This window comes from Xyrauchen texanus, chromosome 12 (genome assembly GCF_025860055.1).
Source record: "Xyrauchen texanus isolate HMW12.3.18 chromosome 12, RBS_HiC_50CHRs, whole genome shotgun sequence".
Lineage (NCBI taxonomy): Eukaryota > Metazoa > Chordata > Actinopteri > Cypriniformes > Catostomidae > Xyrauchen > Xyrauchen texanus.
Window position 1 is genome coordinate 46,233,328 of NC_068287.1, and position 27,865 is coordinate 46,261,192.

Below are 27,865 nucleotides of genomic sequence, written 5' to 3' on the forward strand. Positions count from 1 at the left end.
AATTAACCATATGTCTTATTATAATCTCTGCTGCTATAACAAACATTGTTCATTTTGTTCAAAGGCAAAAGAAAGTGTGGAACAGTTTCCTGAGATTCCACGTACATTCAATATCGATCCATCTAAAGAGCGTATCAAAGAACGGAGAAGATGGCAAATATTCCTTGCATCAGGTTAACTGCTCAAAAATCAATGAAACATTTTTGTGTCATGGTATTTAAATCAGTTCATGTGAGTTCAACAATTGTGTTAATTATTCCACACAAAGTTCCATTTTAGAATGAAAAGAAGATTCTATCTGTGCTTTGAGACGCCTCCCTAAAGGCACAAGCACACACATCATGTTTCAGAGGTTTTCTTTAGCACAAATTGTTTTGGCTGTTTTTGTTGAATTAGAATAGATCATGACTGATACATATGAATACAGTTACATGTGCTGACATACACACAGGGGGCAAAGTGTGTTAAAACAGCACATGGCAACCAGGACCTCTCCCCCCGAAAACATCGTAGAAGCCGAAGTAGATCATAAAATCCTTCTAATGATTCATTTTAGTTTTGTAACTTAAGTATCACTTCAAACTGCTCATAGATTAACGAGAGTAGAGTAATAGAGTAATCATACAGTGCTAAGAGCATCTTAAGATCATAGACTGATGATGACACCTGCAGGACAACAGTGAACACTAAATACAGTTAAAGGAATAGTTTAGACACATGACATTTAGATAAAGCTGAAGGATCTAATGATCTAATTTTTCTCTTGATAATTTATCAAGAGAGCAAACATACATTTGTGTTGTACTTGTTTATTACACTCACATTATTTTCTTTTTTTATATATAGACATTTTTATATAATTTGTAATTGAACATTTGAATGTAATTGATACAGTGAGTATATTTCACTCATCCAGTTGTGTGTGTGTGTGTGTGCTCTGATGTTCAGTTTCACACAGACTCACTGAGGAATCAGAATAAAGATTAAATCCAGCATAGAGGGGTCGAGTGAATGTGGTGTTGAATGTGTGTGAGTGTGTGTGTGTCAGAGACGCTGTAGAAGGACAGAGTGCCGGCCGGACAGTCCACATACACCCCTACTCTCTTACAGTCATCTGAAGGGGGACGTATGTAAGTGTTGTTATTATTGTGATGGACAATGAATCTGTCATTAAAGCACCACAGACACCAGGAGTTTACATTGCATCCAAACGCACACTCATCACTCTCTCCTTTCCTGCTGATTTCTTTATATGACACTGATATACCAGCATCAACTCCACTCCTTTGAGTCTCCCAGTAACAGCGTCCAGTCAGACTATCTCTACACAAAACCTGACGACGCACATCAAATCTCTCTGGATGATCAGGATATGACTGACGCTCTCTCACACGTGTCACCTTCCTGTTCCCCTCAGACAGAATGAGTTCAGTGTGTGCTGTGTTTGAATCCAGTGTGAGATCACAGACATCTGAACACAAGAAGAGAAAAAACACTTATAACACAACAATCACTAAACCTGTGTGTGTGTGTTTGTATGTGTGTGAGTGAGAGAGTGAGTGTGTTTGTGTGTGGTGAGAGAGTGTGTTTGTTTGTGTGTGGTGTGAAAGTGTGTGTGTAGACCTACATTTGCGTGGTCCTGCTGTAATCCTGAACTCTCCTCCATGATCCACGCTATAAAAACACAAACACACACAAATGATGACATCACATTCAGTTCACCTAAAACACAATTCACACATCTGTGATGAAATGCATTGTGGGATATAAAGTGTGAGACTCAGAATAAGTTTATTGTTGTGATTGTAATTGCTGTGTAATCTTCCATGGATCTTAAAACTAATTAAAATAGTTTGAATATTGATTTGTTTGCTTGATCAATGTCTACACTGCACGACTCTGTGAATCTTGTGTATTGACTGTATGAATCTTTGATATGAAACTGTAATGAGATCAACAAACCTGAACTACTTCATAACCGTACAGTTATAGAAAATGAACTTCCTTCAAAGTGCTGAAAGTGATTTTTATCTGAAATAACACAAAGAGAACATCTCTCTCTCTCTCTCTCTCTCTCTCTCTCTCTCTCTCTCTCTCTGTGTGTCTCTCTCACTCTCTGTGTATGTGTCTCTCTCTCACTCTCTGTGTATGTGTCATCTCTCTCTGACCAAGCTGACTTTAAAATTTGAATATTAGTTCATATATATTTATATTTAAATATTTACAGTATTTCATTTAAAAAAGTACAATACATTTTCATGGTTCAGTCAGGTATTGTTAATATTTGTAATAATGTTCAGCATTTATTTAGTTTGAGTGATATTTTTTCATTCAGGATCAATTTTAAAAACTATCGGTTGATTAATCGGTTATCGGCAGGTACTGCCCAACTTAGTTATATCTGTAAAATCCACTATTGGGCGACCTTTAGTGTAAAAATAATTATGTCGATGGAGAGTCCTCATACTGATAGGGATACCAATATGTGGTTGTGTATGTGTGTGTGACAAACACATTGCCACCTAATGTAAACAAAGATGGCTGGATTGGGATGATCTTGTTTTCCTGATGTATTGACTGCATATAGCTGAGCTGTTGTCTGTTATCGTGGTGTTTTTGTGACAATCTCTTTTAAAGAACAAGCATACTGTGTGCTTGAAAAGACTATTCAGCTGCTGTTTGAGATACTTATGATTGACAACAGAATGGTGCCTAATGTAAACAGACATGGCTCATTTTGTGTGGACTGTTTGTATACGAGTTGTAAACTTTTATAGTGGTACTTTTGTGACTATTTGGATGTCTGTGTCATAAAATAATCATACCGTGTGCTTGAAAAGACTCTATTAGTAACAGTTTGTGTGATTATACATTTTCTGGCACTTGGGCAGCACAGTTTAGTGTTTGCATGAAAGCTGATTTGAATCTGACAGCACTGACTGTTGCAGAAACACAAATGTGTGCCACAATTATAAGGAGGCCAGTCGTTAACCATCACCAAATATGCACCAGTAAGTGTGAAAGGGTTAAGTGACAGATGCTTGAAGATTACTCTTTAGAAAATGTGTAAAAATAACATTTCTGATAACATTTCATAATTACAAAAATGTCCTAATACTAATGAAACACTATAATATGTCTTCTGTGTGTATTTGTTAGGGATTTGAATTTTTTGAAAGGAATAAATAGAGGTGCTATTTCAAGTGCATTCACTGGCCATTCAGTGTATTCAAGAGCAATTGGGGGATGGATTATGCATGTAAACAGGGTTTTACAGCTCAACATACTTCAGTTTGTCCAGTGTGCAGTTTGGATTGTTGAGTCTCTTAGAGAGCAGATTGGCTCCTGATTCTCCTGGGTGATTGTAGCTCAGATCCAGCTCTCGTAGGTGTGAGGGGTTTGAACTCAGAGCTGAAGCTACAAAACAACAGGCAGCCTCTGTCACCATACAGCCAGATAATCTACAAACACACAGATATCAGTCAGATATTCTAGAAACACACATCAATATTCAGATAATCTACAAACATACAACAGTCAAATAATCTACAAACACACATATTAACAGTCAAATAATCAACAAACACAAACAGTCAGATAATCTTCTTGGTTACTGATGTAACCTCTGTCTCTGATGGAGGAAACGAGACATTGTGTTGAAGTAGTGACACTAAGGGTTCGCTCTTGAGAGCCTTAATCACCTTTGCTTTATTCAGAAATGGTAAATGACAATTTGGGAGTGGAATTTGCATGCCGCTCTTCCCCTGGACATACGGGTATAAAAGGAGATGGCATGCACCGCTCATTCAGATTTGTTCAGCGCATGTGTGTGTTCGTCACGTCACCTCGCTTTTTGTTGCTGGAATTAGTTGAGACAGTTGGGTCATCAGGCTGGAACGGTAGAGCTGCGATTCATATGCAATAATCAGTAGGTTTAGTTAATTATTGGCCAGTTGGAGTTGCCAATTCACACACACCAGTATAAGAGTGCAAACGCAGTCAAGAGTGTACAGATGGTGCGCACATATTTATGGCAAGATTATAAAAAAATACAATTCAAAAGCCCATTTTGTGTGTACATAACATTTATATGTCAGGCCCCTGGTACCTGTGAAGTACACGGAGACTGAACTCATATGGTGCATCTCAATCAGCTCTTGATTATAAGTCAGTGCACTGGTCAGGGAGCCATTTCTAGGGTTGTCCCAGTCACAAATGTGGTCCATTGCACTGAAACAGTCACTCCTCAAATCACAGAATTCACCATAAAAACCAGTGAGCATCACAGGTCTCTGTGTTCCCTTACCAGGTGAAATAGATATGTCAGAAATATATCACTTCTATAGACAACAATTCTTATCCTCTCAGTCTAATAATAATTCACTCATATATTACAATAATATTCAACCTGAATGGGTTCTAAAACACAAGTGTGTGAAGTTGTAGTTTTTGCACACTGTTATGATAACAAACAAAGCAATTCACAGCAATATGAAAAAACATAATTCTTCCTTCTTTGTTTATTAAAGACTGTCTGGAAAACATGATTTCATTTTTTGTAACAAAATGTTTATGACTTGCTTTAAAGATTTTGTATCTACTTGGCTACAATGGCTGTTTGGTTGAAATGATGTTACTCTGATTATTTATATTATTACTGTCATGACATTTCAGAGCAAATACATAAATATTGATATATAAATACATAAAATAGGCAGAACATAATTGAGATATATACTATACAGTGTATCACCTACCTGCAGTCACACTGACTCCACTATTATATCATATTTGCTGTTGTTGCAGTGTATTGTTTTTGTTTGTTTGTGGTATCAGAGCAAATTCTACCATACATCTGCAGCAAGTTTCTTCCTCATCTGAACATTTTAAGAAGATTGTCCTAAAGAGCTGGTCAAAAATTTATGTTGTGATCATTTTGAACTGTGATGTCAGAATCAAAAGGACTTGATTTCCTTGAGAGGAACCAGATTCAGTAGAGGGAGCCCATCCACATGTAGAGAGTATCCACAGCAATATATTCATAACTTATATTCCAATGTAATAATGAACTGCAAACACATACCTCAGTATTTCCAGTGTACAATGAGGACTCTTCAGTGCATCAGAGAGCAGCTTCACTCCTGAATCCTGCAGGTCATTGTTACTCAGCTCCAGCTCTCTCAGACTTGAGGAGTTTGATGACTGTAGAACTGAAGACAAACTTTCACAGCACTGACCAGTGAATCCACAACCTGCCAATCTAAACAAAGAACAAAATGATCAGAAAGTAGTTTTATACAACAGATTATTCCAGAACTAGTCCTCCACAGTTTCAGAAGAACTGCAGTGGCAGTCACTAAAGTCAGTGTCAAACTAGTTGACTCCAAACAACTCACTCTTGGCTGAGGGCGTCACATTTATCGACTGTGATCGGTAAATTGCTGAGATCTCGCTCTCTTTATAGACTCAGAATGGCGGAGGGGTGACAGATGTGCCGAACTCTATTTCTGATTACCTTTCACATGGAGGTCACCGAAGTAACAACAGGAGTACCGTGTGAACATAAACAATTATAATAGTGATTTAGGATGGGATTCATGAAGTAACTTTATGCTGTGGATGTGTGTGATTGTGAGTTTATCCTCTCTGGGTTTGCCACAGCTTTCAGTGAGAAAAGGAATTCTGTTAAATAAAAACAGACTGTTCTGCCTCCGCTTTCTTATTTTATTAGTAATTTTAGTGTTGGAGAGTCACAGAAAACATCTTGGTGACAGAATCACTATGGATTACAATCAGTTTTTGTGATGATATGCGGCTGTGAGTGTGATTGCTGATGAAAGCATTCAGATCAGAGCAAGACGTGTGGTCAGTTCTTCAGAAAAAGAAGCTCATTGGTCAAATGATGAGAACACAAGAGCCCAGCGACTGAGCATTTATTTATTTATTTTTAATTTTTTAACACATCAGAAATGCTTTCCTAGTTGTCAGAATCATTAACTCAGTAGGGAGTCCTGTCAGTTAAGAGAATAATGACCTCTCGCTGGCAGATGCTAGATGATGATTATGTAAATTAAGCTTATGACTGAAAATATGAGGACATTTACTGATTCAATGTCTGATCATTTCTACTGAAAATCACTGACCTCAGTATCTCCAGTGTACATTGAGGACTCTTCAGGGCATCAAAGAGCAGCTTCACTCCTGAATCCTGCAGGTCATTGTTACTCAGGTCCAGCTCTCTCAGGGTGTTTGATGATTGTAGAACTGAAGACAAACTTTCACAGCACTCATCAGTGAGATTACAGCCTGCCAGTCTTTAACAGAGAATAAAATACAGCACAATAAGGAGATTGTATATTGATAAAATATTGATCACATGACTGACATACTGTCTTGAACATCTGATCCAGCTGTCTGTAAGAAAAATCATATGGACAGGAGGTGATGTGAAAGTTCGTGTTTATTTTTTCTTTAATCAAAAATGTATTGCTTTTCAAAAGTATACAACAGTGTGTGCAGAACATATGAAATAATTTATAGTTTGAACATCATTGCTCCCTTGTTCCCCCTTGCCACCCCTCCTTCCTTATGCATTCTGGCCTCTGACAGGTTTATATGTACAATATCAAGGAAGTAATAAATCCAGTGTGACAAAGTGAGGGAATATGGGATTTTCCAGTGCAAAGCAAGCATTTTATGTCCAGAAAGCAACACTTGTTTCTGTTACAATGATAATCTGAAAGAGAATTAATTTTTAAAACCATTTTGCGCATGAGTTCCTTCTGAATTGACTGATCTCCCCAATTTTATTTAAAGCTGAAGTATGTCATTTCTGTGCCACTAGCGTCAATGAACGGAATTGCTAAAATAATTTTCATAATAATAATACGTTTCACAATACATTTTTAAAAATAAAAGCTTTTTGAACATGCCCCCCATCTGCTGTTTTTTGAACAAGCATATAGTCCCGCCCCCAGCTCACACCATTGGTTGAGTCAGTGCTGTTGTGATGGGTCACTAAAAAACAAACAGGGGAAGTTTCATAGTGCCACAGAGACACAGTGTTTACAAGTTTCAAGAAAAGTAAGCACAATTATATTCATCACTGCATATTAAAATAGGATTGGAGAAATAATTTTTACACAGAACAAGTTACATTTACATTTATGCATTTGGCAGACACTTTTATCCAAAGCGACTTACAGTGCAATTATTACAGGGACAATCCCCCCGGAGCAACCTGGAGTTAAGTGCCTTGCTCAAGGGCACAATGGTGGTGGCCCCATATCAGATTTATTGCATGCTGCATTTAAAAAAAAATTCTTAACGTGTAATGAGGGACAGACTCTACATTACTAAAAATATAAAGTGATTTTATGATATTTATTAATGACTATGATGAGATCACGTGATTTTAAGATGCAATCACGAATGCATTGCTGGTATGTACACTGCCATGTTATTTACATCGCAATACTGCATTGCATTCTGAGTTATAGTAAAGATGTTTCTAAGGGTGCTTCTCATTTCTAAAAATGTGCATCCTCGATTCCTTTACTGACTTTTTCTCGTTTCATACTTCACCCTCTTAGGAAATGAGGAATGGATGCAAGGAAAGGAAACAAGGACAGAGTAATCAAAGCGAGACATTTCCTGACCAATGATTTGTGGTTAAGATCATTAAAAGATTAAAGGTGCAGTATGTAACAATTTTCATGTAATATTCACCTTTTTTGTCACTATGTGAATGGCTGTAACGCAACTTAAAAAATGAGCCCTTCCCAGACTTCCTAGGTTACCTATCCTGCAGGCTGCTTTTGCCAGGAAAATCCAAAGGATGTGATAGTTATGTGCGCTTCCGAGAGCCTTGCCTCAGTGCTTCTCTTCCGATATTCAACAGCGACAACAAACTGCAACACTAGGTAACGTTATCTTAGAGATGGAATCCAGCAAATGTCCGGCTCTCAGCACAACACCGACTCCTACACAAACTCAGAGTAAGGCAAAAAAACATTTATCTACTGAATCTCATCTGGCTAAGCGGAAACATGATCGTGGTTGAGCAAAAACTATAGTGAACATTGGCAGGGCATATGATTCCTGGAGGGACCTTCATTCAGTTTTGGGGATCAAAACCGACCCACAATTGGCAAAGCATGTGAAATATAGTGCCATAAGGATTGATCTCATTTTAGCTAACTTGATCTTGGCTGCTAATGCTGACGAATTGCAAGCTACCTTACTTTGTAACTTTCAAATAATTTCAATGATCTTCTCTTTATACTAAATGTAAGTTATAGAGGATAAATGTAAGCAAATACGCTGGTTTCTTATTCGTAGTACAACATATGACATACAAAACATACAATAGTGCAACAGTAACTGTCTGGAATAGTTCGGTAGTGTGTAGCTCAGTATGTGTGGATCAGTATGTTATGTTAGCTGATAAGTAGTTTTAGTTTAGTCTCAAAATGTTTAGTAAAACAATCTCAAAAGTAATTTTAATTATGTTACCTCATCTATCAGTATGATGCCGGTGGATCACGTTCAGTCTCTTTGTACATTACGTCATTGTTTTGGTCGATGCTCGCTCTGGTCCCTAAGGAGTGTGTTTATGTGCATAAGCAACAGGTAGCAGCTGCAGTTCACTTAATGTCCACAGGTGTCATTACCAACAAGGGTTTCTGAATATTACATTCTGCACCTTTAATGTTTTGCCATTTTGGGAAATTTTTATTTTTTGTCCAGGAGTGTACAGCCTATGATTGACATCAGAAAACATCACAGCATTGCTGTATCAAATTTAGACAGTTATGGCTGTAAATGTTTATTCTGTGATTGTTTGAAATAGAATAAAGAAAACTATTAGAGCAACTGATTCATTATAAAATATACTGCTTCAGTCCCTCTCTGCTGGTAAACAGCATCGTGAATCAGTGAATATGAGACCAAATTTCTCCTCTTCTCAAAGTCATTAATTTATGGTTCTTTGTCCAGATGTCTTCAGTTTCCCACTTAAAATTAAGGCATACTTTTATAATGAATTTTATTTCCTGAAAACGGTGCAAGAGACATGACATTAGTTAATACCAACAATCTCTACACATGTTGCAGACACCAAAATAAATAAAAGTAATAAAAAACTTTGCTTCCCCACAGCCATCACTGGAAACAACACTTTGTGGTGTTGTTGTGTTTACGTCTCTGTCATCATCATGGTGTTTCCGTCTGCAAAACTGCCCGTCACTGGATGTTTTTTGTTTTTGGCACCATTCTGAGTAAATTCTGAAGACTGTTGTGTGAAAAAATCCCCATTCTGATGGTTGATGTGAACAATAACTGAAGCTCCTTACCAGTATCTGCATGATTTTATGCACTATATTGCTGCCACATGATTGGCTGATTTGATAACCACATGAATGTACAGGTGTTCCTAATAAAGAGATCATTCAGTGTATGGAAAAACATTTTTTAACCCTTTAAAAGGTGTTCTCATTAACATGACTTTTCAGAACACAACTTTCAGCAAAACTCTGAAATATGTGTGTGGCAGGGCGGAGGGCAGGGCCGGGTCGTGATCCTACACACCCGGTCCCGTATTAGGCTAATCAAGCCTCCGAGAGGGATAAAGGCTGACTGCAGAGGATGGTGCGGTAGAGAGAGATTGTTTATGGACATGTCCGTCTAGTGTGTGTTTGTGTCTTTTGTTTAAGTTTTTAATTAAACTATGATTTATATTGTCAAGCCGGTTCTCACCTCCTCCTTTCCCTTGAACTACTTTACAATGTGTTCTTAAGTGCATGTAATTTGAGTCTATAATGTGGCTAGTCCTGTTAAACACTTGATAATTGTAGCTGTATTTCACTTCAAGCAGCGTTACAGCTCCATGCTCCCTACACAATGAGCAGGGAATGTCTGTAGCAGTGTTATCCCAGGATCCCTCCACAGTGTTCACTGCTCCCTACTCACTACATTCACACAGTCACTGTTTGGGATTGACAAGCACAATTACTTTACATGTGTGAGACTTGAAATATTCTGTTCACACAACAGCATTCAGTAGCTGCATGAATACTTTCTGAATGAATGAATAACTGAAGACACAACCGTATTCAATCATCTGTAACCATAGTGACAGTGATTGAAGTAAATATAAAGATGGTGACGTCATAACACTGGCAAGTTTTTTTCACAACGGACAGCGCATTATTAAATTAACACATTTTGTGTTGCTCTCGTGAGCAGCTCTGGTGGAAGACAGCGAATGGATCTTCAGATGGCACTCACATCTCCGTCTCCATGAGTAAACAAAACCTCACGATTAACACGGGCAGGGCCGGCGCTACCTATAGGCGAACTAGGCTGTTGCCTAGGGCCTCGGCCTTGGAGGCAGGGCCTCCAAAACATACACATGCTTATCCACCAATCAAGAGCAGCAAAATACTATGCTGTTTGTCCATTGGATATAACAATTGTCATTCACCTGTAGTTACCTAGTTCACCTGTAACCAATTAATATCACCGTTTACATGCGAGTCACTCCCAACCTCTGAATTTATGAATGAAGAGATTGTAGATGAATAAAATCCAACTTTTCTGCAAATTTATCTGATGGCGCCGAAGCGAACTCATCCTTCAGGGGCTGTTAAGCGTAAGGCTAAGCAGGCACGCAAAGAAAGTGCAGCTCGTGATTCAGGTATCATCTATTTTTGAGTGATTGTAATGTATTGTAAAAAATAAACTGATTCTAACGATCAGCGTCATTTTGAGATAGATCATTTGACGGTTATTTCCAGTTCAAAAGAGCGCGAGCGCCGTTGATGGACTGAATTCGCTTCTGACTCTTTGAATCCGAGCGTATGTAGCTACAATCGATTTCCAGCCCTAGTCAGGAGCTGACTCGCAAAATACTACAGAAAAAGTAAAGTTTGTCAGTCAAAGAGCAAACGCACTATACTAAAGCATTGTTTATTAAGTTTTAAAACAGTCTGTATATCTTCTAAAACGCAAATGTTTAGCCTACATTAACTGCTCTAGTCTATCATAATAGACTATAGACCATAATAGACTTCATTTTTTCGTTTTCCAATCATAAATACTGTTGCAATATTTATTGAAAATAAGTATGCAATCTTAAGCATATGAATAAGCACACAATTACAGTTCACGAAATTAACTTGTCTTTTCACTTCCACTAGCAGCTGATTTGTGTATCATAAGGTATTTCTCTACAATACATACCTAATATGACTATATTTAGTCTATCAAAAACAAAACTGTTCATTATCCCAAATAGTGGGTTAGTGTGTTACCATAAATAAATTACTGAACAAATTACTGCAAAAACTTCCTGACTGCTAAAAAAAAAAAAAGATGACTTTTCAGATGAGTTTTTTTGTTTACCTTAAAGTTACATTAATATGCACATTTAAGTAAAAATATAAAAATACTGATAACAGGTTTTGTATAAATAAAATGGTTAGGAATCATATTTGTTTTCAAGTCTTTTTATTAAATGATGTTTTATTAACAAAGTTCGGAGGAGCACATTCAGATACTCAACGAGATAAGAGGTATATATACTGCAGACTTACCTCTGTTCATTGACAGTTTATCAGCATCCCTTCACCACCCCCATCTCCTCACTTTGATTTTTAATAATCTCTTATTGGATGTAAACAACACAATCCAAAATACAATGCAATCCAATGTAATACTGTGTAAATCTGGCCAAAATTCAGAGCCTGGAGCCCTCCCCTGGACAGCATGCCAAATACGCATAATCTTTACTCTATTTAATTTGATGTAAGTGTGAACTCGTGAATTCTGAAAACTGGAGGGGAGGAGGGCATGGCGGGGGGCCTCCAACATACATTTTGCCTAGGGCCTCCAAATGTCTAGAACCGGCCCTGAACACAGGACACACGCGTGTACAGTTCAATATAGCGGTCACATTATATGATGTGACTGACAACTAGTTTTCCAGTGTGGCTCCGTTCACACATCTCGTTCACTACACACTCGAGCAAACTGCATAGAAAACACACCTGAGGTAAATTACTTCATCAGTACTCTGCTTCACAATGACTGGTTCATAAATTTCCCTCTCCACTTCCTGTGAAGTGATGTGTCGAAGTAGACTTATTCCCTATGCTGTCTGAAGTGCCCTTCCAACTGAATATAAAGGTTCCCTTCAGATTAGAATCTCACTTAAGACGACTAAATACCATGTGAAGTCCACTTCACGGGACACTATCGGTCGAGGGGGAGACTTTTTCGAGGGGACAGTCATCGTTCATGTGTATTTCTGCATAATAAAATGCAACAAAGTAAAATAAGAAAAAGAAAGCACTAAAACCAGTTCTGTTTCATTCCTACTGACCGCCAGAGGCAGTATAAACACTACTGGATTATCGCAGCGCCAGCCAGATAGGTCAAGAGAATATACCAACAAAGTCACATAGTGACATATGCTGAGCCCTGGGTGTTATAAACCACAGTCGCTCAGCACTCTGCCTCTTTCGCTTTCTCGCCTAGTTGAGATAGGTTGTTTTGATTAAGTAATACATTGCGCTGTCAAGTGCGGCGAGATATTGTCCTCACAAGCTGTCTCAGCGCACATCTATGCCACTTCAATGGATTTGAAGTGTTTTAGCCGCATTTTGGTGAGTTTCATTCCTTTTTGTCGATAGCACCAAGCAGCACAGAGTGTTATCCGGTGGCTGGTGTTTTCCGCGCTATAAGTTAACGGTCTCCTGTTGACATTATCATCATTCATTCAGTTGTTCTGAACTTTTTTCCCCTCAAACTTATGTGATACTCTGCGCCCCTCGGTTCAATCCATCGGCCATTTTAGATATTTATTTCTCTTTTTCGTGAGATATTTCTTGACATTACCTGTCTGTTCACCCGGAGGAATTGTAGAATTATTATTTTCCTGTCTTCTGCTTTGTTACCATCATTCTGCTTGAATTAAACCTTACGGTTCTATCCGAAGGTGTTATTAGCGAGTAACTATGGCTCACAGCTCGATTGCCACTGGTTTCCCACTGACTTGTAAGCTGTGCCCTAATAATCCGGATGACGGTCATGACATCTGCCCATCGTGTTTGGGTGTTCAACATCTGAGACCCGAGGCTCTCACGGACCAATGTCTGCACTGCAGTCTTTTACCTATGTTGGAATGGCGGCTCCATCTTGCTGAGTTAGACCCCAATTCTACGGTGAAATACGGGCAGTTGGACGAAGCCCCTTCTCGCACTCAGAAGCACAGGGCATCTGCGGCAACCGGTGCTTCCTGCCCATCTAAGAGGGGGGCATTCGTGTGTCCAGGAAAATTCACTTTCTAAGACGGTTTCTGTGCTTTCTTCAGAGATGGTGGAGCTGAAACGCCTGCTTCACTCGCTTCCGCCTGTCACATCTGCTACACCTGTGAAGATGACACAGGAGGATGAGAATGTTCAGAATCGTGGAACTGGGGAAGACTCTTGATTCCCCTAATTTTTTCACATCATTCTGACTTGGATGTGTTTTCTATGATTGCTTCTGATTCTTTTTTTCATTATCATGGGAATGCTGTGGATGTTGCGGCTCAACCATCACCTCAGGATGTTTTCACTGGTTTTCATCAGCGGTGGGGGGGGGTCGAGTGGAGGGTCAGTTCAGTCATCTGGACAGGCCCAGCCCTCTTCTGATGATACTTTGGCTGTGCTTCGAATGGCGCTTGCTCGTCTAGGAGTCACCTGTCCAATCTGCCTAAACCAATGTATTTTTCAAGCAGGCAACAGCTGCGACTTCTTTTGCCATGCCACCATGTAAAGATTTTGTGGCTCAATTTTCAAAAGCCCTCACAGGTTCTGGTCTGCCTAAACGGTGCTCAAAGACTGCTCAGACGTTAGCATCTACGGCTGAAGTAGATTTCATCAGGGTGAGTCGTGCTCCAGAAATAGAGCAGCCTGTTGCAGCTTTGGTGGTGTCTCCTGACAAGGCTCTACGAGGGAATGTGCGATGTCCCAGTGCGCAATGTTGTCGCACGGATTCATTACTAAAAAAGGCATACGAGTCTGTTGCCTACGTAACTCGTGCAGAAAACACAATCTGTCAGTTACTTCTTGCTGCTACCAGTACGCTAGAACCAGCAAATGTTGATCCCACAATTTCACAGTTTCTGCAAACGGCTCTTTTGGCAACGGGCCATGTAACCCGCGAGCTGGGTAGTCTTGCAGCCACGCTTCTGGCAGCCCGCCGCCAAGTGTGTTGCCCAAGCACGGCTACCTGAGGACTGTAAGAAAACCTTGAGAGATCTTCCATTTGTTCCCAGACATCTTTTTGGTCCTAATGTTCCAGAACTGTTGGAAAAGAGGGTAAAGCTGTCTGAGGCCACTCGTCAACTGACGCAGGTACAGCGCAACCCTACCTTTAGGATGCCAGCAGTTCAGACCCGACATCGCTATGCCACACCGGAGCAATATATACACCAGCATGCTACACCTCAGTCACAGCCCCCTCAAAAGGCCTCGGCCACCTCATTGACATTTGCCAGGAGGACCCCGTCAGTGGCCCCCCGCGACCACTAAAAGTCGTACACATAAATCCTGAGACACTCAGGCCGGCGGTAGATCATTTTTCAATAGAACAGTTAGAGTACTGGAGGACCAACACAGCAGACCCTTGGGTTTTGACAACTCTTGAGCAGGGGATATACTCTACAGTTTAAACGCCAGCCTCCCAGATTTTCAAGAATCGTTCCTACTTTGTCAAAGATGCAGTTTGTTCAATGGCCCTCTCTCTGGAAATTCGTTCACTGTTACAGAAAGGAGCCATAGAAAAAGTTAATCCCCTCGTTCAGGGAGAGGGGTTCTATTCAACATATTTTCTTGTTCTGAAGGACGACGGTGGTTTCCGCCCAATTCTCGATTGGAGGCATCTGAATTTGTTCCTGAAGGTCCTTCCTTTTCGAATGCTGCGCACAGCCGACGTTCTTCAGTCTGTGGCAGTAGACGATTGGTTTGTAAGTGTCGACCTGAAAGATGCATACTTTCACATCCCAATTGCTGTTCATCACAGAAAGTTTCTGCGTTTCAGTTTCCTGAATCAAGCCTACCAGTTCAAGGTTCTACCTTTCGGTCTTTCCCTTGCTCCTTGTGTCTTCATAAGGTGTGTGACGGCAGCTCTTTCTCCTCTTTGGATGAGAGGTATGCTTATTATGCCTTATCTGGACGACTGGCTTCTTTGTGCCCCAACAAAACAGCAGATATGTGCAGAAGTTGGGATTTTCGGTTAACGAGAAAAAGAGCTGTCTGAGTCCAACACAGACCACTACGTTCATAGGAATAACCCTGAATTCCCACCTAATGTCTGCCTCCCTGTCTCAAGAACGTGTGATGAACATTCTACAACTCTTGGCTCGCTTTCACCCGGGTGTGTCTACAGCACCAGGTAGTCCTACGACTAATAAGGATGTTAACCCCTGCTACAGTGGTGATTCCCCTGGGTTTACTCTACCTCAGACCACTTCAGTTGTGGAACAACTGTTTGCAACTAGATCCCACCAGACATAGTCATCGACTGATTTCTCACCGTTGCTTACGGGCGTTGAGGTGGTGGAGGCAGGTGGAGTTGTTGAAGACAGGAGTGCCCCTGGGTGTTGATCCCTCTGGACGGGAGTTGGTCATGACCGATGCTTCCCTAACAGGGTGGGGGGCAACATGGAACCAGAGGGGTATTTACGGGCGCTGGACACCGACCCAGACCACAGAACATATCAACCTGCTGGAACTACGTGCAGTGTTCATGGCTTTAAAGTATTTCATGCCAGTCCTGGCAGGCCGCTATATTCTCGTTCGGTCCAACAATACCTCAACAGTGTTCCATCTAAACCACCAGGGTGGCACGAAATCCCGCAGGTCTCTACAGCTTATGCACGAGATCATGGCCTGGTGCCAGCCGCAACTCGCTTCACTAAGGGCAGCTCATATTTCAGGAGCATGCAACCAGACAGCAGATGCTCTTTCCAGGGATCGGGTATATCCAGGAGAATGGAGACTTCATCCAGATGTTGTGCAGGAGATCTGGCTACGATTTGGAAGAGCAGAGGTGGATCTTTTTCCTTGGAGATGACCACTCACTGTCATCTATGTTTCGTAAGGACAGAAGTGTCCAGCCCCTTGGGCCAGGATGCACTGTCTCATGAATGGCCGAACTGCCTACTATATGCGTTCCCACTTATCCTTCTGTTATGGGAGGCATTACACAGGATCTCCCTGTGCAAGCACAGAGTGTTACTCGTGGCACCGCGATGGCCAGCCAGACCGTGGTTTCCTTTGTTGCTAAGAATTCTGTCAGGCAATCCATGGAAGCTTCCCCCCCAGGAAGGACCCTCCTTTCCCAGCTGGAGGCCAGCGTCTGGCACCCGGATCCAGCTCACATGCAGCTTTGGGTCTGGCCATTGGGTTAAATCCTTCTCTGGAACATTGTAATCCTGCGGTTATTCACACAATCTCCAATGCTAGGGCTTCTTCCACATGACAGATTTATGCTGCCCGTTGGAGGCTTTTTTCTGCATGGTGAGAGAAGCAAGGGCTCGATCCTGCAACGTGTGACATTCCGAGCATCTTAAGCTTTCTTCAACATTTACTGGAGGTGGGCAAAGCGGCTTCCACATTGAAAGTGTATGTCACTGCGATTTCTGCATATCATGTTCCAATTGGTGGATCGTCTCTTGGATCTCACAGTCTTGTCTGCAGTTTTCTGAAGGGTGCACGCCATCTTAAGACTGCTCGGAATCCTCACTTTCCCGTGTGGGATTTGCCACTCGTGCTTGCATTCCTTTGCTCATCCCAGTTTGAGCCCTTGCAAAGCATTGACGTGAAATTTAGACAGTCAGACCAGTTATTTGTCTGCTATGGTGGTGTGAAGAAAGGTGCTCCAGTGTCGAAGCAGAGGTTGTCAAACTGGATAGTGGAAACTATTATACTGGCTTACAAGGCAGCAAGGCAACCATTGCCCCGGGGGATAACTTGCCATTCCACTAGGGCCATCTCATCTTCATGGGCTGTTTTTAGAGGGGTTTCGTTGGCGGACATCTGCACTGCCGCTACCTGGGCTTCCCCATGCACGTTTGCCAGGTTTTATAAGGTCAACATTGCTGCTCATCATGCCGTGAGTTCTGCAATTCTTCAGGAGCGGCCTTAATTTTTTATCAGGTCAGTGGCATTCCTCATGACTATGTTGGTATGGGTCATCCAATAGTGTTTATACTGCCTCTGGCGGTCAGTAGGAATGAAACAGAACGTTAGTTACACATATAACTGTGGTTCTGTGAATTCCGGATGACCGCCAGAGTTCTTGGTCACTCGGAATGCACGAGAAAGGCGTACCGAGAATTCACAGAACCACAGTTACATGTGTAACTAACGTTTCTATGAATTACACTTGCATTTAATCTGAGCACAAACAAGACGTTTAGAAGAGAAATCTCTCTTATTTTATTAAGTAGACACCTCCATTACGAGCTTCAGATGAGTGTGCTTCTCATCTGTGTCACTGCATGAATGAAATACTTCAGAAGATCCCTGAAGTTCATTCTGTTCAGATTCAGATCAGATGTAATTTCCTTTTAAATCTGCACTCCTACAAATAGCCTGAAAAGTTTAAATGAGTGTTTTAGTGCGTCAGTTGATTGACAGGTGAGTAGATCATGAAATTAATTCACAAATTCAGAATCAGGAGGCGCTAAAATCCAACGTACCATTTCTCTTAATTATATCTGCATTAAATCTAGCACAAACATATTTAAAGCAGAAATAAGTTCTTAAGTAAAATAGTCTACATGTATTAAAAGAGCTTCAAATGTGGGTGAATGCCATCTGTGCCCCTGTATGTGATCAGACACACTGAAAAAGTTTAGTGGAGTTCTGGCGTATGAACACTGCATGTATGTGCTTTCAATCATCTGTAATAGCAGGAGAAATTTCACCAGTATAAGTCTCATGCCAGAGTTCACGGTCACTGAAACATATTTTATTAACAAAACTGTTTTTATTCACCTGACACCTTTTACAAAAATCATCCAGCTGATACTTATGAAGAGATTGTTATCAAGTCGGGCATGAATCAGTTTTAGAGTTTCTAGTCCCTTTAAAAAGACTGTGAGACTGCTATGAAGGGGACTGCTCTTGGTGTCCTTTGGACCTTTTTCTTTATCGTTTATTTTGTACATCATCACCCTCCTGCAGTACAAATCTGAGTCCATGCATTCTGCTCTACACTACTGACTGTACTGATACATATGTGGCAGGATAAGTGACTTCACCATCCTATTGGCCTATTTGGGGTATGTTTTTGGCAGACCAATGAGGTGGGAGATACCATGCTATTTAAGGACCCTGATTTTGATGGGTGTATACGTCTCCTGGTGATTCTGGGTTCCTCACTTCCTGGCATTTCCGTTTTCTTTCCCATTCAGGTACATTGAGACTTTGCTCACAGTGTAATGATGTGAACATCTCAAGGATAATATGCTTATGTACAGTTTGATTAGAGCGGAGCTGGTGGTGTGTGTTGTGGCAAGTTGCCAGCGGAGGTCGCTTTCAGGTATGTCTTCTATTTCTTAAATCTCTATATTAAATATTTTAAAATATCCAAAAATCCTTAAAACAAGATATGTTTACCTGAGAAGCAGCATGTAAGATATTTAGACTAGCTTTTAGAGCAAATATCTTGAATATTAGTTTTTTTATTCTTTACTGCACTGGCAGAAGTATGAACAAGTGAAAAAATACACTTCTATTTAAGATACATTCTCTTAAAGCAAATCTTACATGTTGCTTCTCAAGTAAAGTATCTTATTTTAAGGATTTTTAAGGACAATGTTAAATGATAAACAAGACAAATACTTAATAACAATGGTATTTTTTGCAGTGAATTTTTTTTTATTAATTAAACAATAAAGATCCAAGTAGTGTTTCCCCTTTAATTCAATGAATGCTATTTCTAGGTATTTTTAAAAGATGATTTTGTCCTCTTTATTTTTAGTAGGCATGTTTAATACAACCTTTTAAGTTGGGCACAAGCTGAATCGTCAGTTAAGAGATCATGATTAATCGTTGGAATAAATTACTGAATAATCGTTCTAATAATCGTTAGATTAGTCGATTATAAAAATAATCGTTAGTTGCAGCCCATAAATAGAGAATGGAATTGGGAACTCCCACAGCTGAGCTAATGAGACATGCTGTGGGTTAGTGGCACATTTAGAGTGGTCTGGAGAATTATCAGTTAAAAGTACTTAAAACACATAAATAACTGCTCTATTGTGAGTCTTGTAATGAACATGTTAGGGATCTGTTGACATGTGTTTGGCTTCGAATGTGTTTTTATATTGAGTTATTCTGACTTTGTTTCACGAGGCTTGGTCGTAATTCCTCCGTGTATTATCTCGTTTCATATAGGACGGATTCATTCTCTGTGCCACGAAACCCTCATTTCCATTTTTGTATCTTAGTATAAGAAGTATAAAAATTATAAAATTTTTGTATAATAGACCGCCCGGGCAAGACCGTCACACTAGCATTTGTTTAATCTGTGAATGGTCAGGTCAGTCAGACTTCTTTAATAACACACAGAGACCCAATCTGATTTAGTAATTAGGAGACTCTCACTCTCACCCCCAGTGTTTAAGATGGGTATGGGAGCTGAACACAGCAATCAAAGCAGAATTGGCCATGAATTGGGACCGACCCGTCTCTGATACTGTGTGACCTGTATCGTCAAATGTTAAACCTGAACCCAACCCGAAATCACTTAGACCACGTACAGTACAAAGTTTAAATGCAGGAGTGAATCTCTTAAATTTTAATTCAATGTGTGGAATACAGGAGTTACTCCCGCACTTGTGATGACTGACAAGTGATGACCTTAGCAACGCTGCAGCGTCTCGCGGCTGTGAAGAATAACATGAATGTTACTAGTTTAACCTGTTTTGTGTTCACCGTTATTGAGTGAAGAGATTACCAACAGAGACGTTTTATCATCCTGCAATGTTTAGCCATCAACAGAATTGCCATGTTTTGTTTAAGTGCGTCTATGCGGCTGTTTTTAAACAGTGCACGCTCTCTCTGGACTCCTACAGGTTACCCCGAGACAACAGGACTGATGAGAGAAACTACAGTGGAGAGAGACGGTCTGGAATAAATGAATGAAGACACATATCTCTGTTTGTGTGATTTGCACCAGGAGAAGACGGACACCTCACACACGCTATTGTTCATATTAAGGAGTTCATTTGGTTGTTGAATGCGGTTGTCACTCCTGTAAATGAACAAACTGTGTGTGTACAGAACAGGATTAAGCACTCAAAGATGAACTGACAACCGTATTTAGCAGCAGTGTGTACGTGTCCTTACTCGCTTTACAATTTATTCTCCAAGTGAATTTGTTGAAATAGATCAATACTTTGGCAACGTCACTACCTATGTCACAGTGGAAAGTGGTGACAAAAAGACCAGCGTGAACATTAAACACAAACTGTAGACCAACAGTCCTGTAAAAGTTAGCGTCACCTTTAAATGTCTGGTTAAGCTAAATCTGGGCCTTTCTGTCAGATCACACACCCACTGACAGGATGGAGGGAAAAGAGATCCAGCAATCTTCTTCAGTAATTTCTCAAAGTAACACACTTTGTCATTCCACTGAAAGTTTTGGACTCAAACTTGTTCTACTTGAAAAACTGACCTGAACCCCACCTGATACCTGACAGTTTGCAGACCTCTAGTATTTGTGGTTAAGAACAAACAGAGCATCAGATTTGTAGCGTACGGAGTCTGAACATTCACTTCAAACAGACAGAAGAACAGATTGATGATCTGTCAGCTGAGCTAGTTTCATCATCATGATGTATTTTGATCTTGTATGCAGCACAGGTACACATAGAGCATCAGCACTGTATCATGTCACAGTCAACTGCAGGTAATCTCATTATCTTGTGTGATGACATTAATGAATACTCAGAGCTTTTCTGCACTTCATCACAGCTGTATCAGTCGTCTTCTGCCCTCATCTGATGTGTTGTATTTCTTCAGATCAAACTCATCCAGCACCTCCTCTGATATCTGAAGCATGTAGGCGATCGCTGAACATTGAGCAGGAGAGAGTTTCTCCTCTGAGTGTTTGTCTGATTTCACAAACTCCTGAATCTCTCTGGACAGAGTCTGATCGTTCATCTCCAGCAGACACAGGAACAGATTAATGGATCTGTCAGCTGAGAGACGTTTATAGGCAGCACTGAACCGATTGATGGATCTGTCAGCTGAGAGTTCATCACGCTTGATTTTGTTTTTAATGTACTGTGTGATTTCTCTGATGTTCTCTGAACTGTTCTCTGTGTGTGTCAGTAGATCCTGTAAGAGTCTCTGATTGGACTCCAGTAAGATGCCCAGCAGGAATCGCAGGAAAAGATCCAGCTGTCCATTTGCACTCTGAAGGGCTTTATCAACTGCTGCTGTTAGTAGATCATACAGAGAGTTTCCTCTAATGTATGATTCATATCTATAACCCAGAATCATCTGCAGTGATTCACTGTTCTTCTTCTTTAAATGTGAGTAAAACACAAAGAAAGCAGCCAGAAACTCCTGAAAGCTCAGATGAATGAAGCTGTAGACTTTCCTCTGATGAATCACAGATTCCTCCTTAAAGATCTCAGTGCAGATCCCAGAATACACTGAGGCGTCAGTGACGTCTATGCCGCTCTCTTTCAGGTCCTCCTCATAGAACATGACATTGCCCTTCATCAGCTGTTTGAAAGCCAGTTCAGCAAGTTTCACAATCACTTTGTTGGACTGCAGGAGTTTCTCTTCATACTTCTGATTCCTCACATTGATCTGAATGAGCAGGAAGTGGATGTACATTTCAGTCAGAGTGTACAGTGGATGAGATCCAGCAGAAGACTGGTATGTGGCACATGATGTGGAGGCTTCTTGCTCTTCTAATGTGTGAGATGATTCTGATGGCTTGATGCTCATCACTGATTCTCTTCCTGAAATATTCCTCCTTCTGAGGGTCATTGAATCCCTGAATCTCTGTCACACGCTTGATGTATTTGGAGGGGATCTGATTGGCTGCTGCTGGTCTGGAGGTGATCCAGATGAGAGCAGAGGGAAGCAGATCTCCTTTGATGAGGTTTGACATCAACACACCCACTGATGAAGTCTCAGTCACATCAGGAACTTTCTCATTGTCCGACACACCCACTGATGAAGTCTCAGTCACATCAGGAACTTTCTCACTGTCCGACACACCCACTGATGAAGTGTCAGTCACATCAGGAACTTTCTCAATGTCTGAGAACTCCAGTTTAATTCTGCTTTCATCCAGACCGTCAAAGACGAACACAAGTTTACACTCATCATAAATCTTTGAGTCCAGATTGTGAAGTTCAGGATGAAAGTCCAGCAGAAGTTTGTGAAGACTGTACTGCTCATCTTTAATCAAGTTCAGCTCTCGAAATGGAAGCACAAACATGAAATCTACATCCAGATTGGCCTTTCCCTCGGCCCAGTCCACAATGAACTTCTGCACAGAGACTGTTTTTCCAATTCCAGCGATGCCTTTAGTAAGAACAGTCTTTATTTGCTCTGTTCTCTTCTCCTCACATCCTGCTTCAGGTGTAAAGATGTCATTGCAGTAGATTGGAGTGTCTTGATGGTGCTGAGTTCTGGGTGTTTTCTCCATGTGTAAAACCTCATGTTCTTCATTCACCCCTTCACTCTCTCCCTCTATGATGTAGAGCTGTGTGTAAATCCTGTTCAGGAGCGTTTGATTCTCGTGTAGTTTGATTCCCTCAAATAAGCTCTCATACTTGTTCTTCATGCTGGTTTTGTGTTTGTCTTTGACTGTCTGAAGAACATCATCTACTGGTGGATGAGAATCCTGCTGCAGGTCTCCAGTCACATCATCTCTATTCACACGGCAGAAAACAAGGAGAAAAGAAACTGATGAAAGAAGAACATCAAATATCTTCAAACACAAAGATGAAGAATTCTCATTTAAATCCACAGAAGTGTAATTGACTCATTTCAGACACAACATGTCTGTAGCTGTTGTCATGGTCATCTCACAGAAAGAAAAACAGCAGGTCTGAAATGTGCACAAATATTTGCCAAATTTGCTCCATTTCTGTAAGGAATAATTGATGAACCGTTTATTTATTGAAAATAATAAACATCAAAAGTTTCTCGTGGTTTTATGATTTTTTTCTGGTCTGATTTCATCACTGTATTATAAAAAGACTGAGATGATCTGGTGTGTTTTTAGATCAGGTCGAGTTTAAAGGACTGTTGTGTTTTACTCCTGCAAACAAACGCTTTCTTAAAGTATGGATTGATTCATTAATAATACTGTATTTTTCTGTACATATGACTATGTTTATATTTCAGTCTGATGTTGTGAATACAGCATGTGCTTCATAATCTTAAGATATTGTTTATTGAATCACATTAGTATACACACTTTCTATTCATACTATATTTTGACATTTGTCATTTATTGCTACAATCATCACACACCTCTATTACAACTGGACAGTTTGGGTGTTATGAATGTAAAGGAATAGTTCACACAGAAATTCTCATTATTTACTCACTCTTGTGTCACTCCAAACTTGTAGACTTTCTTTCTTCTGCAGAACACAAAAGATATTTTGAAGAATATTTGGGCTGTTTTGGTCCATACAATGCCAGTGAATGGAGTCCAAAACTTTCAAGCTCCAAAAACAACATAAAAGCAGCATAAAGGTAATCCATTAGACTCTAGTGGTTTAATCCATGTCTTCTGAAGCGATAAGATCAGTTTGGGGGAGACACTCAATTTAAGGTCTTCTTCATTAAAATCTTCAGCTTATCTTTACTATGTGCATTCATGAGTGAAGCTTGTTCACACGTCCTCATGCTCGACACATGCACTGTATGTGATCATGTGATCTCACTGCTTTCTGTCGGTTAGCATCCAGGAAAAGCACACATATGCACCATACTGAACAACAAACCAATTAACATATAAATCTAATTTGGAGTGTATAAACAGCATTGTACAGCACATTGTTTACACTTGTTGTTGTGTTTAAATGTGCTCTAGAAATAAATTGACCTTGACCTTCTGGTTGTATTAAAACCATGTTAGTTCTTGCATGAACATGAAATTACGATCGCATCAAGCGTGAGGATGTGTGAACAAGCTTCTCTCGTGAACACACATAGGACAGCTAAACTTTTACTGAATAAGGACTTAAATAACCAAATATTGGTCTGTTTCTCACCCAAAACCGAACTTATCTCTTCAGAAGACATGGATTAAACCACCTGGATTACCTTTATGATGTCTTTATGTCCTTTGAGAGTGAAAGTTTGGTCCCCATTGACTTGTATTGTATGGATATATTCACATCTCCATCAAAATATCTTTATTTGTGTTGTCCAGAAGAAAGAAAGTCATGCGAGTTTGAGATGGCATGAGGGGGAGTAAATCATGAGAGAATGATCATTTTTGGGGAGAACTATTCCTTTAACACAATCCTTCATGAATTTCAAGTGTTATTGCATTTGACTCGTGTTATGTAATAAAACTGACACATGTAATGACACCTGACCTCACTGGTGTACGGTCATGAGGTGTGTGCATTACACAGTGATTGTAAACAAATGTACATATCACATGTATATATGCATGACAGTGACATATAATCAGTATTGATCCATTTGATAACATTTATTTTAACTGTTGTGTTTTTTTTAACACTGGATTCTTTCTAATCGCCCCTCAGACTGTGATGTACACGTTCATACTGTCAGTCAACATGAGAGTCCTCACCTCACATCAGCACAAGGAGCTCCTGAACTGAATTCAGGTGGAGGATCCATTGACCCGTCACTCTTCATGGACACACAGCTGGATTCAGGAGATTCTCCATGAATGACACTAAAACACAACAACAATTAAACACTGTTTTAAAACTACAAACTCACACAAACACTCTTCTCCTCTCATCAGTGTCTCAGCTTTACTTTTTTTCAGAATTTCTCTCTCTTCTCCAAAAGAGGTCAACTCTTCTGTTTCAGTCACAGGTCACTTAGAGAAATGGACTAATGAGAATATTTGTATTTAGGACAAGAGAAAGCAGCACACTGGAGATTACTGTGCACACAGTCCTAACATGAGACTTCTGAAATACACCAGCTGAACATTGATGATTCTCACACACCTTGTACATTTATGGAAGACAATAAAAACAATGATGACACAAATATATTAATGTATTCATTTTAAAAGGCAGATTGTCATGGTTACACACAGTAACTGTTTGATATTGTTTAATGCACAGTCCTAGTTCAAAATTCAGGACTCTCAATTCTGCTTATTTAAAGAAGATCATGGCAGGTTGGAGGGTGGCACCTAATCAGGCTAATTAAGCCCTTGAGAGGGATCAAGGCTGACCAGAGACGGCAGTGTGACAGAGAGAGAGAGATTTAAGGGCAGCTGTCCAACACCTGTGTGTGTTTGTGTATTTTTGATTCTGTTAATTATTAAACTATTATTTATATTGTCAAGCCGGTTCTCGCCACCTCCTTTCCATTAATCCCTTTACACTGGTGCCGAAAACCCGGGAAGGAGGAGGGATGCGCCGTAGTGGAGTCCTCACCACTATAATCCACCCCAACAGACCAGACGCAGCCATCTGCCGGGGGACGGAGCAGCCCAGCTGCCTGAGAGTGGACGAACGCGAGGGGAGAAGACGGTCCCGGGAGAACCGCTGCCACGGGCGAGGGTGACTCCTTCTGTTCCCTGAGAACGCAGTGGGGTGTTCCATACGCCAGGGGTCGGAGGACTGTCTCCGATCCACCCGGGGAAGCACGGCTGTCGTCCAATAGAGGTATCAGAGAACCGGCGAGTAAGTGTTTATTTTTTCCTCTCTCTCGCTGCCGCTCCTTGTTGGCCTTTCCCTCTGTTTTAAATGGTACTGTATTGTACAACTGTATTGTTTTCGCTGTTACAGTGAATACCTTGTGTTTTGAATTACTATTGTTGTTTGCCTCCCCCTGTCCCCTCCCAGATTCAGGAAGGTGGGGATGACCTGCTGGCAGCCAGAGTTTCATCTTCTACATTCAACTGACTGTACAAGTTTTTCCAGTTCTGTCTGTGACTGAATCAAACCGTCTCACTGTCATCTTACTGTAGATCTCACTTTACCCTAAAGCTGTTTTCACATGTTTCTACTTGAGATAATCCAGTCAGAGTGTTTTATACTGTAGTGTTGTGCAGCATATCAGAAATATCTATCAGTGTATTTTATTAAACCATTAAAATTCTCTGACCTCTTGACCTTCCTTGTGTCTGTCTGTCCACTGAGATCCTTTGTGGAGTCCATGACATCATCTGAACAGTCCATTGAACACCTGTCAACAAATGGGACATCATCTATATTCAGGTCAATCAAATCAGTAACATTTCAGTTAGGGTGACCATAATCTGTTTTTCCAAAAAAAACAAAAAGGGGGTTTAATAGGACTTTGAGCAGGCTTTAGTTACTTTTCATTGAAAGTAGTTGGCAACACTGGCAGCAGCAGCAGATAACAGCTGAGTGGAAACAATGGCCAAACGAAAGTGCAAATTTACAGAACATTTGCTCCAAAGATTCCAGCAGAATGTATGACATGTAAAGCTGCACTTCTGTGTCAGTTGCTAATAAAGGTGCAAGTGATTTAGAAGTATACATCAGCTCTGCCGAGCATTAAGGGTCAGCAAAAGGTGAAAGTTCATCAGGTAAATTAAAGAACTAGCCTACTTTTTGCGACCATGTAAAATTGTTATCACAATGCTTAATTTTCCATGTCCATTTAAAATAATAGTAAATGAAGGTACACTCATGGCATCAAATATTTTATTTTAGTACATGGATATTCAAAAGAATGTTGGAAATTATTTATATACATTTATGTTATGCTAATAGTGTCTTTTTCACTGTATTTAAGTTTGCATTCATAGTACAGGGCTCCAGACAAACTTATTTTACTAGGAGCACTGTAAATATTAACTGAACATTTTAGGGGTATAGGCAGAAAATGTAGGGGCGCACACCTTAAATCAACCTGCAACACTATTATTCACATTTTCCCCATTTTAACAGTATTTCTGATAAATGTTTTGGTAATAAATACATAAACTACATTGTGCGGATTTATTTTAGATCACAGTCACATATTAACTGAAGCCCCTCCTCCTGTCCTTTTCCGGAAGAGAAGGGGGAATATTCGGGCGAACGCGAGATTAAACTCACATTTATAATCCAGCGGTCAAACTCGCGCGAGCAATGCGAGGCGAATAATTTCTTCGCGTTGTGTGTGACGCACCATTACGGACGATGAGTGTGACGCCACACGAGTGTAAAAGACGTCATCCACACAGTTGACTAATCACTCACAGCCCAACTCCTCGTTTTTCAACATGAAATTAAAAATAAATAATAATAATAAATGTCGTCAAATTTGAAGGTCGCACATGTGCGAGTAGTTGAAAAAAATACTGTCTCAAATAATAGTCGCAAACATTTGGTTGCAGTCGAGTCCTGTAGTAACTTTTGAACATTATCTCTCTTGAGTTCCGGTTTGTTTAGCAGCAGTTCAGTACTCACCTGTCAAGAGCTGTTGATGTTCACTTCCTGTTTACTGACTAGAATATCACCTACAAAATACTTCATCAATTGATTTATTGTTTCAGACAATTCAGTGGAGCACAAACTGTCGAACTTTTTCTATTTTTCTCTCGTCGTGTAATTTCCTGCTCGAGTCATAAAATGTCTGCTGATTTAATAGTTTCA

The 27,865-nt window shown here is 40.3% G+C and overlaps 1 pseudogene; it reads right to left on the reverse strand.

The window, feature by feature from the left end:
- Positions 1-646: 646 nt before the first annotated feature.
- LOC127652374 (NACHT, LRR and PYD domains-containing protein 3-like) lies at positions 647-27,865 on the reverse strand (annotated as a pseudogene).